The 13659-nt window shown below is 43.8% G+C and overlaps 1 protein-coding gene across 1 annotated transcript in view; it reads left to right on the top strand.

The window, feature by feature from the left end:
* Window positions 1-13659, top strand: part of LOC141133435 (complement C3-like) — a 286038-nt gene that overhangs the window by 115502 nt on the left and 156877 nt on the right. The gene's annotated exons all lie outside the window — the stretch shown is intronic.

The raw sequence follows: 13659 nt of genomic DNA, 5'->3' as shown, positions 1-13659 counted from the left end.
CCCCCCCCCGATCGCCCCCCGATCCCCCCCCAATCACCCCCCCCCCCCCCCTGTCACAAACTGACACCAGCAGGTTTTTTTTTTTTTTTTTTTCTGATTACTGCATAGTGTCAGTTTGTGACAGTTACAGTGTTGGGACAGTTAGTATTACCCCCCTTTAGGTCTAGGGTACCCCCCTAACCCCCCCTAATAAAGTTTTAACCCCTTGATCACCCCCTGTCACCAGTGTTGCTAAGCGATCATTTTTCTGATCGCTGTATTAGTGTCACTGGTGACGCTAGTTAGGGACGTAAATATTTAGGTTCGCCGTCAGCGTTTTATAGTGTCAGGGACCCCCATATACTACCTAATAAATGTTTTAACCCCTTGATTGCCCCCTAGTTAACCCTTTCACCACTGATCACCGTATAAACGTTACGGTTGACGCTGGTTAGTTCGTTTATTTTTTATAGTGTCAGGGCACCCGCCGTTTATTACCGAATAAAGGTTTAGCCCCCTGATCGCCCGGCGGTGATATGCGTCGCCCCAGGCAGCGTCAGATTAGCGCCAGTACCGCTAACACCCACGCACGCAGCATACGCCTCCCTTAGTGGTATAGTATCTGATCGGATCAATATCTGATCCGATCAGATCTATACTAGCGTCCCCAGCAGTTTAGGGTTCCCAAAAACGCAGTGTTAGCGGGATCAGCCCAGATACCCGCTAGCACCTGCGTTTTGCCCCTCCGCCCGGCCCACCCAAGTGCAGTATCGATCGATCGCTGTCACTTACAAAACACTAAACGCATAACTGCAGCATTCGCAGAGTCAGGCCTGATCCCTGCGATCGCTAACAGTTTTTTTGGTAGCATTTTGGTGAACTGGCAAGCACCAGGCAGCGTCAGGTTAGCGCCAGTAGCGCTAACACCCACGCACGCACCGTACACCTCCCTTAGTGGTATAGTATCTGATCGGATCAATATCTGATCCGATCAGATCTATACTAGCGTCCCCAGCAGTTTAGGGTTCCCAAAAACGCAGTGTTAGCGGGATCAGCCCAGATACCTGCTAGCACCTGCGTTTTGCCCCTCCGCCCGGCCCGGCCCACCCAAGTGCAGTATCGATCGATCACTGTCCCTTACAAAACACTAAACGCATAACTGCAGCGTTCGCAGAGTCAGGCCTGATCCCTGCGATCGCTAACAGTTTTTTTGGTAGCGTTTTGGTGAACTGGCAAGCACCAGCCCCAGGCAGCGTCAGGTTAGCGCCAGTACCGCTAACACCCACGCACGCAGCATACACCTCCCTTAGTGGTATAGTATCTGAACGGATCAATATCTGATCCGATCAGATCTATACTAGCGTCCCCAGCAGTTTAGGGTTCCCAAAAAGGCAGTGTTAGCGGGATCAGCCCAGATACCTGCTAGCACCTGTGTTTTGCCCCTCCGCCCGGCCCAGCCCAGCCCACCCAAGTGCAGTATCGATCGATCACTGACACTTACAAAACACTAAACACATAACTGCAGCGTTCGCAGAGTCAGGCCTGATTCCTGCGATCGCTAACAGTTTTTTTGGTAGCGTTTTGGTGAACTGGCAAGCACCAGCGGCCTAGTACACCCCGGTCGTAGTCAAACCAGCACTGCAGTAACACTTGGTGACGTGGCGAGTCCCATAAGTGCAGTTCAAGCTGGTGAGGTGGCAAGCACAAGTAGTGTCCCGCTGCCACCAAGAAGACAAACACAGGCCCGTCGTGCCCATAGTGCCCTTCCTGCTGCATTCGCCAATCCTAATTGGGAACCCACCACTTCTGCAGCGCCCGTACTTCCCCCATTCACATCCCCAACCAAATGCAGTCGGCTGCATGAGAGGCATTTTTGTTTATGTCCTCCCGAGTACCCCTACCCAACGAACCCCCCCAAAAAAGATGTTGTGTCTGCAGCAAGCGCGGATATAGGTGTGACACCCACTATTATTGTCCCTCCTGTCCTGACAATCCTGGTCTTTGCATTGGTGAATGTTTTGAACGCTACCATACACTAGTTGAGTATTAGCGTAGGGTACAGCATTGCACAGACTAGGCACACTTTCACAGGGTCTCCCAAGATGCCATCGCATTTTGAGAGACCCGAACCTGGAACCGGTTACAGTTACAAAAGTTAGTTACAAAAAAAGTGTCAAAAAAAAAAAATATATATAAAATAAAAAAAAATAGTTGTCGTTTTATTGTTCTCTCTCTCTCTATTCTCTCTCTATTGTTCTGCTCTTTTTTACTGTATTCTATTCTGCAATGTTTTATTGTTATTATGTTTTATCATGTTTGCTTTTTCAGGTATGCAATTTTTTATACTTTACCGTTTACTGTGCTTTATTGTTAACCATTTTTTTGTCTTCAGGTACGCCATTCACGACTTTGAGTGGTTATACCAGAATGATGCCTGCAGGTTTAGGTATCATCTTGGTATCATTCTTTTCAGCCAGCGGTCGGCTTTCATGTAAAAGCAATCCTAGCGGCTAATTAGCCTCTAGACTGCTTTTACAAGCCGTGGGAGGGAATGCCCCCCCCACCGTCTTCCGTGTTTTTCTCTGGCTCTCCTGTCTCAACAGGGAACCTGAGAATGCAGCCGGTGATTCAGCCAGCTGACCATAGAGCTGATCAGAGACCAGAGTGGCTCCAAACATCTCTATGGCCTAAGAAACCGGAAGCTACGAGCATTTTATGACTTAGATTTCGCCGGATGTAAATAGCGCCATTGGGAAATTGGGGAAGCATTTTATCACACCGATCTTGGTGTGGTCAGATGCTTTGAGGGCAGAGGAGAGATCTAGGGTCTAATAGACCCCAATTTTTTCAAAAAAGAGTACCTGTCACTACCTATTGCTATCATAGGGGATATTTACATTCCCCGAGATAACAATAAAAATGATTAAAAAAAAAAAATATGAAAGGAACAGTTTAAAAATAAGATAAAAAAAGCAGAAAAATAATAAAGAAAAAAAAAAAAAAAAAAAAAAGCACCCCTGTCGCCCCCTGCTCTCGCGCTAAGGCGAACGCAATCGGCGGTCTGTCGTCAAACGTAAACAGCAATTGCACCATGCATGTGAGGTATCACCGCGAAGGTCAGATCGAGGGCAGTAATTTTTGCAGTAGACCTCCTCTGTAGATCTAAAGTGGTAACCTGTAAAGGCTTTTAAAGGCTTTTAAAAATGTATTTATTTTGTTGCCACTGCACGTTTGTGCGCAATTTTAAAGCATGTCATGTTTGGTATCCATGTACTCGGCCTAAGATCATCTTTTTTATTTCATCAAACATTTGGGCAATATAGTGTGTTTTAGTGCATTAAAATTTAAAAAAGTGTGTTTTTTCCCCAAAAAATGCGTTTGAAAAATCGCTGCGCAAATACTGTGTGAAAAAAAAAAATGAAACACCCACCATTTTAATCTGTAGGGCATTTGCTTTAAAAAAATATATAATGTTTGGGGGTTCAAAGTAATTTTTTTGCAAACAAAAAAAAACTTTTTCATGTAAACAATAAGTGTCAGAAAGGGCTTTGTCTTCAAGTGGTTAGAAGAGTGGGTGATGTGTGACATAAGCTTCTAAATGTTGTGCATAAAATGCCAGGACAATTCAAAACCCCCCCAAATGACCCCATTTTGGAAAGTAGACACCCCAAGCTATTTGCTGAGAGGCATGTCGAGTCCATGGAATATTTTATATTGCGACACAAGTTGCGGGAAAGAGACACATTTTTTTTTTTTTTGCACAAAGTTGTCACTAAATGTTATATTGCTCAAACATGCCATGGGAATATGTGAAATTACACCCCAAAATACATTCTGCTGCTTCTCCTGAGTACGGGGATACCACATGTGTGAGACTTTTTGGGAGCCTAGCCACGTACGGGACCCCGAAAACCAAGCACCGCCTTCAGGCTTTCTAAGGGCGTGAATTTTTGATTTCACTCTTCACTGCCTATCACAGTTTCGGAGGCCATGGAAAGCCCAGGTGGCACAAACCCCCCCCAAATGACCCCATTTTGGAAAGTAGACACCCCAAGCTATTTGCTGAGAGGTATAGTGAGTATTTTGCAGACCTCACTTTTTGTCACAAAGTTTTGAAAATTGAAAAAAGAAAAAAAAAAATGTTTTTTCTTGTCTTTCTTCATTTTCAAAAACAAATGAGAGCTGCAAAATACTCACCATGCCTCTCAGCAAATAGCTTGGGGTGTCTACTTTCCAAAATGGGGTCATTTGGGGGGGTTTTGTGCCACCTGGGCATTCCATGGCCTCCGAAACTGTGATAGGCAGTGAAGAGTGAAATCAAAAATTTTCACCCTTAGAAATCCTGAAGGCGGTGATTGGTTTTCGGGGTCCCGTACGCGGCTAGGCTCCCAAAAAGTCCCACACATGTGGTATCCCCATACTCAGGAGAAGCAGCTAAATGTATTTTGGGGTGCAATTCCACATATGCCCATGGCCTGTGTGAGCAATATATCATTTAGTGACAACTTTATGCAAAAAAAAAAAAAAAAAAAGTGTCACTTTCCCACAACTTGTGTCAAAATATAAAATATTCCATGGACTCAATATGCCTCTCAGCAAATAGCTTGGGGTGTCTACTTTCCAAAATGGGGTCATTTTGGGGGGTTTTGTGCCACCTGGGCATTCCATGGCCTCCGAAACTGTGATAGGTAGTGAGGAGTAAAATCAAAAATTTACACCCTTAGAAATCCTGAAGGTGGTGATTGGTTTTCGGGGCCCCGTACGCGGCTAGGCTCCCAAAAAGTCCCACACATGTGGTATCCCCATACTCAGGAGAAGCAGCTGAATGTATTTTGGGGTGCAATTCCACATAGGCCCATGGCCTGTGTGAGCAATATATCATTTAGTGACAACTTTTTGTAAATATTTTTTTTTTTTTTGTCATTATTCAATCACTTGGGACAAAAAAAATAAATATTCAATGGGTTCAACATGCCTCTCAGCAATTTCCTTGGGGTGTCTACTTTCCAAAATGGGGTCACTTGGGGGGGGTTTGTACTGCCCTGCCATTTTAGCACCTCAAGAAATGACATAGGCAGTCATAAACTAAAAGCTGTGTAAATTACAGAAAATGTACCCTAGTTTGTAGACGCTATAACTTTTGCGTAAACCAATAAATATACGCTTATTGACATTTTTTTTACCAAAGACATGTGGCCGAATACATTTTGGCCTAAATGTATGACTAAAATTTAGTTTATTGGATTTTTTTTATAACAAAAAGTAGAAAATATCATTTTTTTTCAAAATTTTCGGTTTTTCCGTTTATAGCGCAAAAAATAAAAACCGCAGAGGTGATCAAATACCATCAAAAGAAAGCTCTATTTGTGGGAAGAAAAGGACGCAAATTTCGTTTGGGTACAGCATTGCATGACCGCGCAATTAGCAGTTAAAGCGACGCAGTGCCAAATTGGAAAAAGACCTCTGGTCCTTAGGCAGCATAATGGTCCGGGGCTCAAGTGGTTAATATTCATACCAGACCCAAAGGGCCTGGTAATGGACTGGGGAGGGGAACCCATGCCCTTTTTTTCAAAGAGTTTTTTCTATATTCTATCTATATCTATATTCTATCTATCTATTCTATCTATTACCCATCTCATTGCTCCCATTCACCTCTAAACTTCTAGAACGCTTAGGGGTTGATTTACTAAAGGCAAAAAGACTGTACACTTTGCACACAGCATGAGCAGTTGCTCCAGAGTTTAGTAAATGAGCAGAAGCTCTGCTGACTTTCATCAACCAATCATGTGCAAACAAAAATGCTGTTTTTTTATTTTCCTTGCACGTGATTGGGTATTCTTTGCAAAGTGAAGCTTTACCTCATTTACTAAGCTCTGGAGCAACTGCACTTGCAGAGTGCAATTGCACTTTCGAAGGTGCACAGTCTATTGGCCTTTAGTAAATCAACCCCTTAGTGTACAACCGTCTTAGCTCCTACCTCAGTGAAAATACCCTTCTTGACCCATTACAGTCTGGCATTCCCTCGCAGCACTCCACGGAAACTGCCTTACTAAAACTCACTAACGATTTACTAACTGCTAAAACCAACAGCCAGTACTCCATACTCCTACTACTTGACCTCTCTGCGGCCTTTGATACTGTTGACCACCCGCTCCTTCTCAATAAACTACATTTCCTTGGCCTCCGAGATTCTGCTCTATCCTGGTTCTCTGCCTATTTATCACAGCGCTCCTTCAGTGTCACCTACAACTCTGTCTCCTCCTCTCCATTGCCCCTTTCTGTGGGGGGTCCCCCAAGGCTCTGTTCTTGGACCCCTTCTCTTCTCTATCTACAACTCCTCCCTTGGTCACTTGATAACTACCCATGGCTTTCAATACCACTTATACGCTGATGACACCCAAATCTATCTGTCTACGTCTCACCTCACTCCTTCAGTCTCCTCTCGCATTACTAACTTACTAACTGACATATCAGCATGGATGTTGCACCACTTCCTTAAACTAAATCTCTCTAAAACTGAGCTATTAATATTCCCCCCCCCCCCACCTGTGCCCCGTCCATGACTTTTCCATCAAAATCAACAATGCAACCATAAGTCCCTCCCCTCACGCCAGGGTACTAGGTGTAATCCTAGACTCTGACTTGTCATTTCAGCCTCAAATCCAATAGTTTGTAGGATTCACCTCCATAACATCTCTAAAATTCGCCCCTTTTTAACAAATTAAACCACCAAGGTCCTCATTCACTCCCCTGTTATCTCTCGCCTTGACTATTGCAACTTCCTTCTCAATGGCCTGCCTCTCCATAGGCTATCCCCTCTTCAGTCTATCATGAATGCTGCTGGCAGACTTATACACCTTACCAACTGCTCAGTGTCTGCCAACCCTCTCCTCCAATCCCTACACTGGCTCCCAATCACCCAGCGAATTAAATTCAAAATATTAACCACAACATACAAAGCCATTCACAACCCTGCCCCAAGCTACATCACCAATCTTGTCTCCAAATATCACCCAAATCGTCCTCTCTGCTCTTCTCAAGACCTCCTACTCTTAAGCTCTCTCGTCTCCTCCTCTCATGCTCGTCTCCAGGATTTCTCCAGAGCCTCTCCCATCCTCTGAAACTCGCTACCTCCACCTGTCCGGCTATCCCCTACTTTTGCTACCTTCAGGCGATCCCTGAACACTCATCTCTTCAGGAAAGCCTATCACATCTCTAACTAATCATTACCACTTCCATCAGCTCATTCCCCACAGTTACAACCTTTTGTATCACCTGCCCCACCCTATTAGATTGTAAGCTCTTATGAGCAGGGCCCTCTTAATCCTCTTGTATTTTATTGTATTATAACTGTATTGTCTCCCTTTTATTTTGTAAAGCGCTGCGTAAACTGTTGGTGCTATAATAATCCTGTATAATAATAATAATAATATTGCCGAGACCCTACAATTCATTACAGCTGCGATCAGTTTTATGTGACAATTTTTCCTTTAGAAATGTTATTTTGCTGCGGTACTGTTCTAAACACAGGAGAAATGCGCCACTTTACAGGCATACTATAGACACCCCCCCAAGCATGATATTTAAAAGAATATTTCACTTTTAATATTTCACTTTATGCATTATTAAAATCACTGCTCCCGAAAAAACTGCTGTTTTTAAAACTTTTTTTGCATTGATACATGTCCCCTGGGGCAGGTCCCGGGTCTTCAAACACTTTTTATGACAATAACTTGCATATTAGCCTTTAAAATTAGCACTTTTGATTTTTTACATTCGAGTCCCATAGACTTTAATGGGGTTCACAAGTTCGCACAAATTTCTTGTCTGTTCGCATGTTCTGCCGCAAACCGAACCGGGGGGGTGTTCGGCTCATCCCTATTGGCAAGTAAAACCTAATGAAAAACGACCTAACTAAGTGACTATGATACACTATATACAAAGCAAGGGGAGAGATCGGGTAAGGCTGGGTCAGGCGAGAAATGCAAGGAACATTGAGTAAGATGGGTCAGGAAGTGGGTTAAATACAAGGGAAACAGGTAGAGGGATCAGGTCCAAGGCTGCAAGAGTCAGGGTAGCAGGCACATAAGCATACATCATTGGTTGAAGGGCAGCATGATCAAGATGTTTGGAGCACAGGGGAAAACTCTAAGGCACTGTGGTAAACCTAGAAGAGGGGCTAAATATCCTTCCAGCCAGCTGCTGGGGGACACCTTCTGGTGGACACTGGGACTACTCCCTTCAGATCTGAGAACCACAATGCCACCAGCAGGTGATCCAGTTGCTGAAATTTGGCAAGAGAGATTCTAAAGTCAAACAGCTTCTGCTGTGTGCTTTCTTTTTTGTGCGACCCATATCATGTGTATAGGCTTTGCTAAATATGTATTTGTAAGATAAATACAGTGCATCCGGAAAGTATTCACAGCACTTTACTTTTTCCATATTTTGGTATGTTACAGCCTTATTCAAAAATGGATTAAATTAATTCTCTTCCTCAAAATTCTACAAACTATACCCCATAATGACAGCGTGAAATAAGTTTGGTTGAAACCTTTACAAATGTAATAAAAATTAAAAAAACGAAAAAATCACGCACAATCATGTACATAAGTATTCACAGCCTTTGCCATGACACTCAAAATTGAGCTTAGGTGAATCCTATTTCCACTGATCATCCTTGAGATGTTTCTTTAACTTGATTGAAGTCCAGCTGTGGTAAATTCAGTTGATTAGACATGATTTGGAAAGGCACACACCTGTCTGTCATGGTTATGCAATAGAGTTTGTTTGTCAGCTTACCTGTCTCCATGTGTTCATCTCCAAAGAACAGCTGACTCTCACCTGACTGCTTTTATTAACTCTCCTCTAGCATGACTCCACCCCAGCTCCTATCAGAGAACTCTATATTAGCCTCTGCACTGCAGGTCAGCCCTGCTGATCAGCCTTTGTGTGTTTGGCTTCCTGTTCCTGCCTACCGTGTGCTCTACATTTATTTCTGTTATCGACCTTGGCGTGTTCTATACTATTCCTGTCTGCTCGTGACCCTGACCTTTGGCGTGTCCCCGACTATCCCTGTTTGCCTGTGACCCTGAACCTTGGCGTGTACTCTGTTGTCCTTGTCTGCTTGTGGCCCTGATCTTGGCTTATTCCTTTACTATCCCTATCCTTCTGTTGCCTACTGTGGGTGTGAGCTGGGGGACCCTGGGGGGTCGTAACCTGGAGCCAGTTGCAGCCCAGTCCATCCTCACCACTAGAGGCCCTGGTGAACACCTGCTGGCTATTAGACTCCGCGCCCCAGGGAATCCTACGCTCTAACCCCGGTGGGATCCGTGTTGGTGTTCCAGCGGCCCTGCCTTCCTTATACCTGGACTCCCATCCACAGCAGTCAGCCGTAGGGTCCACTGTCTTGCAGTGCACTCCTGATCCCAACGGTGTGCATCTGTCACCTAGCCTCAAGGTGACCTGACACTGTCTATATAAGGTTCCACAGTTAACAGTGCATGTCAAAGCACAAACCAAGCCATGAAGTCCAAGAAATTGTCTGTAGACCTCCAAGACAGGATTGTATCGAGGCACAGATCTGGGGAAGGGTAAAGAATTTTTTTTGCAACATTTAAGGTCCCAGTGAGCACAGTGGCCTCCATCATCACCTGGCCAATATCATATCTACAGTGAAGCATGGTGGTGGCAGCATCATGCTGTGGGATGTTTTTCAGTGGCAGGAACTGGGAGTCTAGTCAGGATCGAGGGAAAGATGAATGCAGCAATGTATAGAGACATCCTTCATGAAAACCTGCTCCAGAGGACTCTGGACCTCAGACTGGGGGTGAAGGTTTATCTTCCAACAGAACAATGACCCTAAGCACACAGCCAAGATAACAAAGGAGTGGCTACGGGACAACTCTGTGAATGTCTTTGAGTGGCCCAGCCAGAGCCCAGACTTGAACCTGATTGAACATCTCTGGAGAGATCTAAAAATGGCTGTGCACCAACGCTCCCCATCCAATCTGATGGAGCTTGAGTGGTCCTGCAAAGAAGAATGGGAGAAACTGTAAGAAATAATAGTTCCGCGCTTAGGAAGTAAAAGAACTGCAGCCCCCCCAGCACAGAATACCACCTAAGTGAAATTCTAATCAGAAAGAGTACTAGATTGGGGTGATTGGCGCTGTTCAACTATATGTGCACTGAGTAACGCTCATAGATATATAAGTGTGAAACAATAAACAAAAATAAGTGTAACGAGAGTGTGAAAAAAGTTATATGTACATATGTATAATGCTCTGACGGCAATATATAACAATAAAGTGCAGTGTGCAATAACACATGTATGCTAATACATCAATAAAAACTCTGTGAGAAATCCAAACACTGATAAAAACAGGTGGTGAAAAAATTCAAATCTAAACCATTCCAAAAAAATATATATATTAAAAAATATATATTGAAAAAATGTCCAGTGTTGAAAAAAAAACTCCTTAGTTCATAAACACAGTGATGAAGGAAAACATAAAATGTGAATGCTTACTACATAAGCAAAAGTGGTACTAAATTAGTGTCCCCAAAAGAAAAACTTAATGAAAAATTCTTCTTAAAACACAGTGATGTGTCTCTTCATTCAAGTGACAGTATTCTTGGTGTGGCAAGTGCTCCTCGCCTTCCAAAGCACCCCCACTCGTGCCCTCACTCACCGGAAAGCCTCACCCCTGCAGGGGTAACAAGCATGTAAACTGAATCCAGCAGCGATGATCCGTGGTGACAGTCCTCCATCCTCCTCTCCTTCTCTGGTGTCCTGATCACCTCTGATCGCTCCCCGGCATTAAACATCCATATGTGGCAAAACAAAAGTGAGCCTCATAGCGTGAATCCGAAAAAAATTTATATTTTATTTCAAAACACACTGTTTAAGAGGAGCTGACAGTGCTCCGCTGACTGGTACATTGTCAATAATAGGAAGTGCAGCGCGGTGTGGCGTGCGTTCCACCGCCCGCTGCCCAAACCCGGAAGTCAACTCAGCACAAAGAAAGACGTATGCGTAACACGTGGCCACGCCTTACGCATTTTGTCATCAAGACGTCATCTGAGGCGCGGCCATCTTGGTACTCCATACGTCTTATATATTCAATGGAGGCGCCTGGATCGCCAATCATGGTGTAGTCCCGCCCCCCAAAAACAGATATGGGAGTCGAAATACCATACAAGGGAATAAACCCCAAGCGCCATCTAGTGGGCTAATGAATATATGATGCATTTGGCGCCTCCATCATAGGCAGACAAAACATTATATGAAAAAAAGATGTGGAAAAATATATAAGCAGTAATCTATGTCTATTAAACTAGTCTTCCATTCATCCCACAAACGGAAGTAGTACCAACTGACTCATATAAAAGGAAGTATGTATAAAAAATGTGTATAAAATTGCTAAAATGCAAGAAAAAAGGAAAAAAACATGTATGAATGGGAGAAACTGCCCAAAAATAGATGTGCCAAGTTTGTAGCATCATACTCAAAAAGACTTGAGGCTGTAATTGGTTCCAAAGGTGCTTCAACAATGTATTGCGCAAAGGCTGTGAATACTTATGTACAGTACATGTATTTTTTTTTGTTTTTTATTTTTAATACATTTGCAAAGATTTCAAACAAACTTCTTTCATGTTGTCATTATGGGGTATTGTTTGTAGAATTTTGAGGAAAAGAATTTATTTAATCCATTTTGGAATAAGGCTGTAACATAACAAAATGTGGAAAAAGTGAAGCGCTGTAAATACTTTCCAGGTGCACTGTATATGCAACATGAGTTCAAAAACACATAAACTAAAAGTTTAAACAAAACTTAACAAAAACCATGATAGTTTACTTTTAAATTTGTAAGGACAGTGTTCCTACCAATGTTCTGAGATGAGAAAATGGGGCACCTAGTGCAGTGCTCCTCTATATTGATTTACATACCAGTCTCTAAAAGACTATGGTTATAGTTATTATGGGTATGGTTTGAAGGCAATGTTGAGTGAGGGATTCTGAGGTTGTCCAGCTGAAAACCAGAGGACTAATTTGCAATACTCTCTGGATTGCTACGTTCTCATTAGGGACCCAAGGTTCAAAGAGTTTTGGGTGAGAAGAACCTCCAAACGGCCTCCTTGGGACCCCTGAAACAGATGGGAAAACCCCAAACCCTAGTGTGGGACTGGTCCAGTGGAATGACAGCTATTCTCATTTTCCATTGCACCAGAATTATGGACTATTTTTTCAAGTTCAATAAAGACTGTCATGTATACAAGCGGTGAGCAGTGATCCTGAGCTCCTGTATCACAAGGGTTAGAACTTCTGGCCAGGGCTTCCTTTAAGGCATGGCAAAAGGGGAAGCTGCCCGTGGCCCTGTCATTGCTGTGGGGCCCAAAGCAGCTGCCTCATACTTGCCAACTATCCCAGTTTAAATTCCCTTGTCCCTTGAGGTTTTAGTCCCGTGCTGTGTCCTGATATCTCATTGTGAAGTTATGTTACTAATTCTGCCCAGCTCTGCCCTATTGGGTACAGATGACTCACCTGAAGACCCTGTGTTTACATGTAAATACTGGCATTGATATGTAAATAGCAGTGGACCAACAGTATTCATATATAAATAGAAGCGGTATTCATATGTATATCATGCCTCCCTGAGGCCATAGCCACCATCACCTATACTGAATGCTGCCCAGTGGGGAGATAAAGGGGCATGTTTGAAAGTCCTGCCTACAACTGTGGTCATTAAGCCTAACATCTGCCTGTTCTGCAAAGGTAAGCAAATTGCTGGGGGGGGGGGGTAGTGTGGGGTGTGCAGAGGTAGGCAGCGAAGGAATTACAGTTTGGGGTGCACAGGTGAGCAAGCAGGGGATGTATAGAGGTAAGGAAGGTGGGTCCAAAGATGAGCATACGAGGCAGGTAGAGTTAAAGAGGAGTGGGATTGGAGTGGAGAGGATGGAGGTTTGGTGTGCAGAGGTTAGCAGGGGTTTTAGCATGTTATGGTGTACTGACAAGGTGGATAAAGATGTAAGTCACGTGTAGAGCAGCCCATTCATTTCAATGGGCTGCTCTATGCGCTACAAATGTGGAAGAAAGTCCAAAACCCTCTTTCAAAATCCCACGGTTGCACAGCACATGTCAGCAGATGCGTGAGGGCGTCATTAACAATTAATGGTACTGCTGTGTACCTGTTAAAGGGCAGCATGTTTCTGTGGTGTCAGGAAAGCGATTTTGCATGCGTTTCCAACACATAAATGTGAAAGCAGGCTAAATGTCTCAATTACATTGGTGGTCAGTGTAAAACTTCTCATTACATTGGGGCTTGGTGTAGAATCCTTTCATTCACACTAGTGGCCATTGTGAATGCCCCTCTTACATTGGTGGTCAGTGTAAACCCCTATTGCATTGGTGGCCAGTGTCGAAACTCCTCTTTATATTGGTAGTTGGTAAAAAAAAATTAGTATTGCCATTTATCACACCCTCCGCTCCCCCCAGCACTGCCACTGATCCCAGGAGTCCTAGGAACCCTAGGAGTTTTCTGTCTATTAATGGGTCCCCTCACGATCAACCTCTAGCAACCAACCAGTAAGCAGTAATGATGTGCAGTAACTTCTAGCTACCAATCAGTGAGCAGTATTGATGTATAGTAATCTCCAGCAACCAATCAACAAGCAGAAATCATG

The sequence above is a fragment of the Aquarana catesbeiana genome, linkage group LG03, assembly GCF_042186555.1.
Source record: "Aquarana catesbeiana isolate 2022-GZ linkage group LG03, ASM4218655v1, whole genome shotgun sequence".
Classification (NCBI taxonomy): domain Eukaryota; kingdom Metazoa; phylum Chordata; class Amphibia; order Anura; family Ranidae; genus Aquarana; species Aquarana catesbeiana.
The sequence above is the reverse complement of the archived record's forward strand: the minus strand, read 5'-3'. Positions and strand labels throughout refer to the sequence as shown.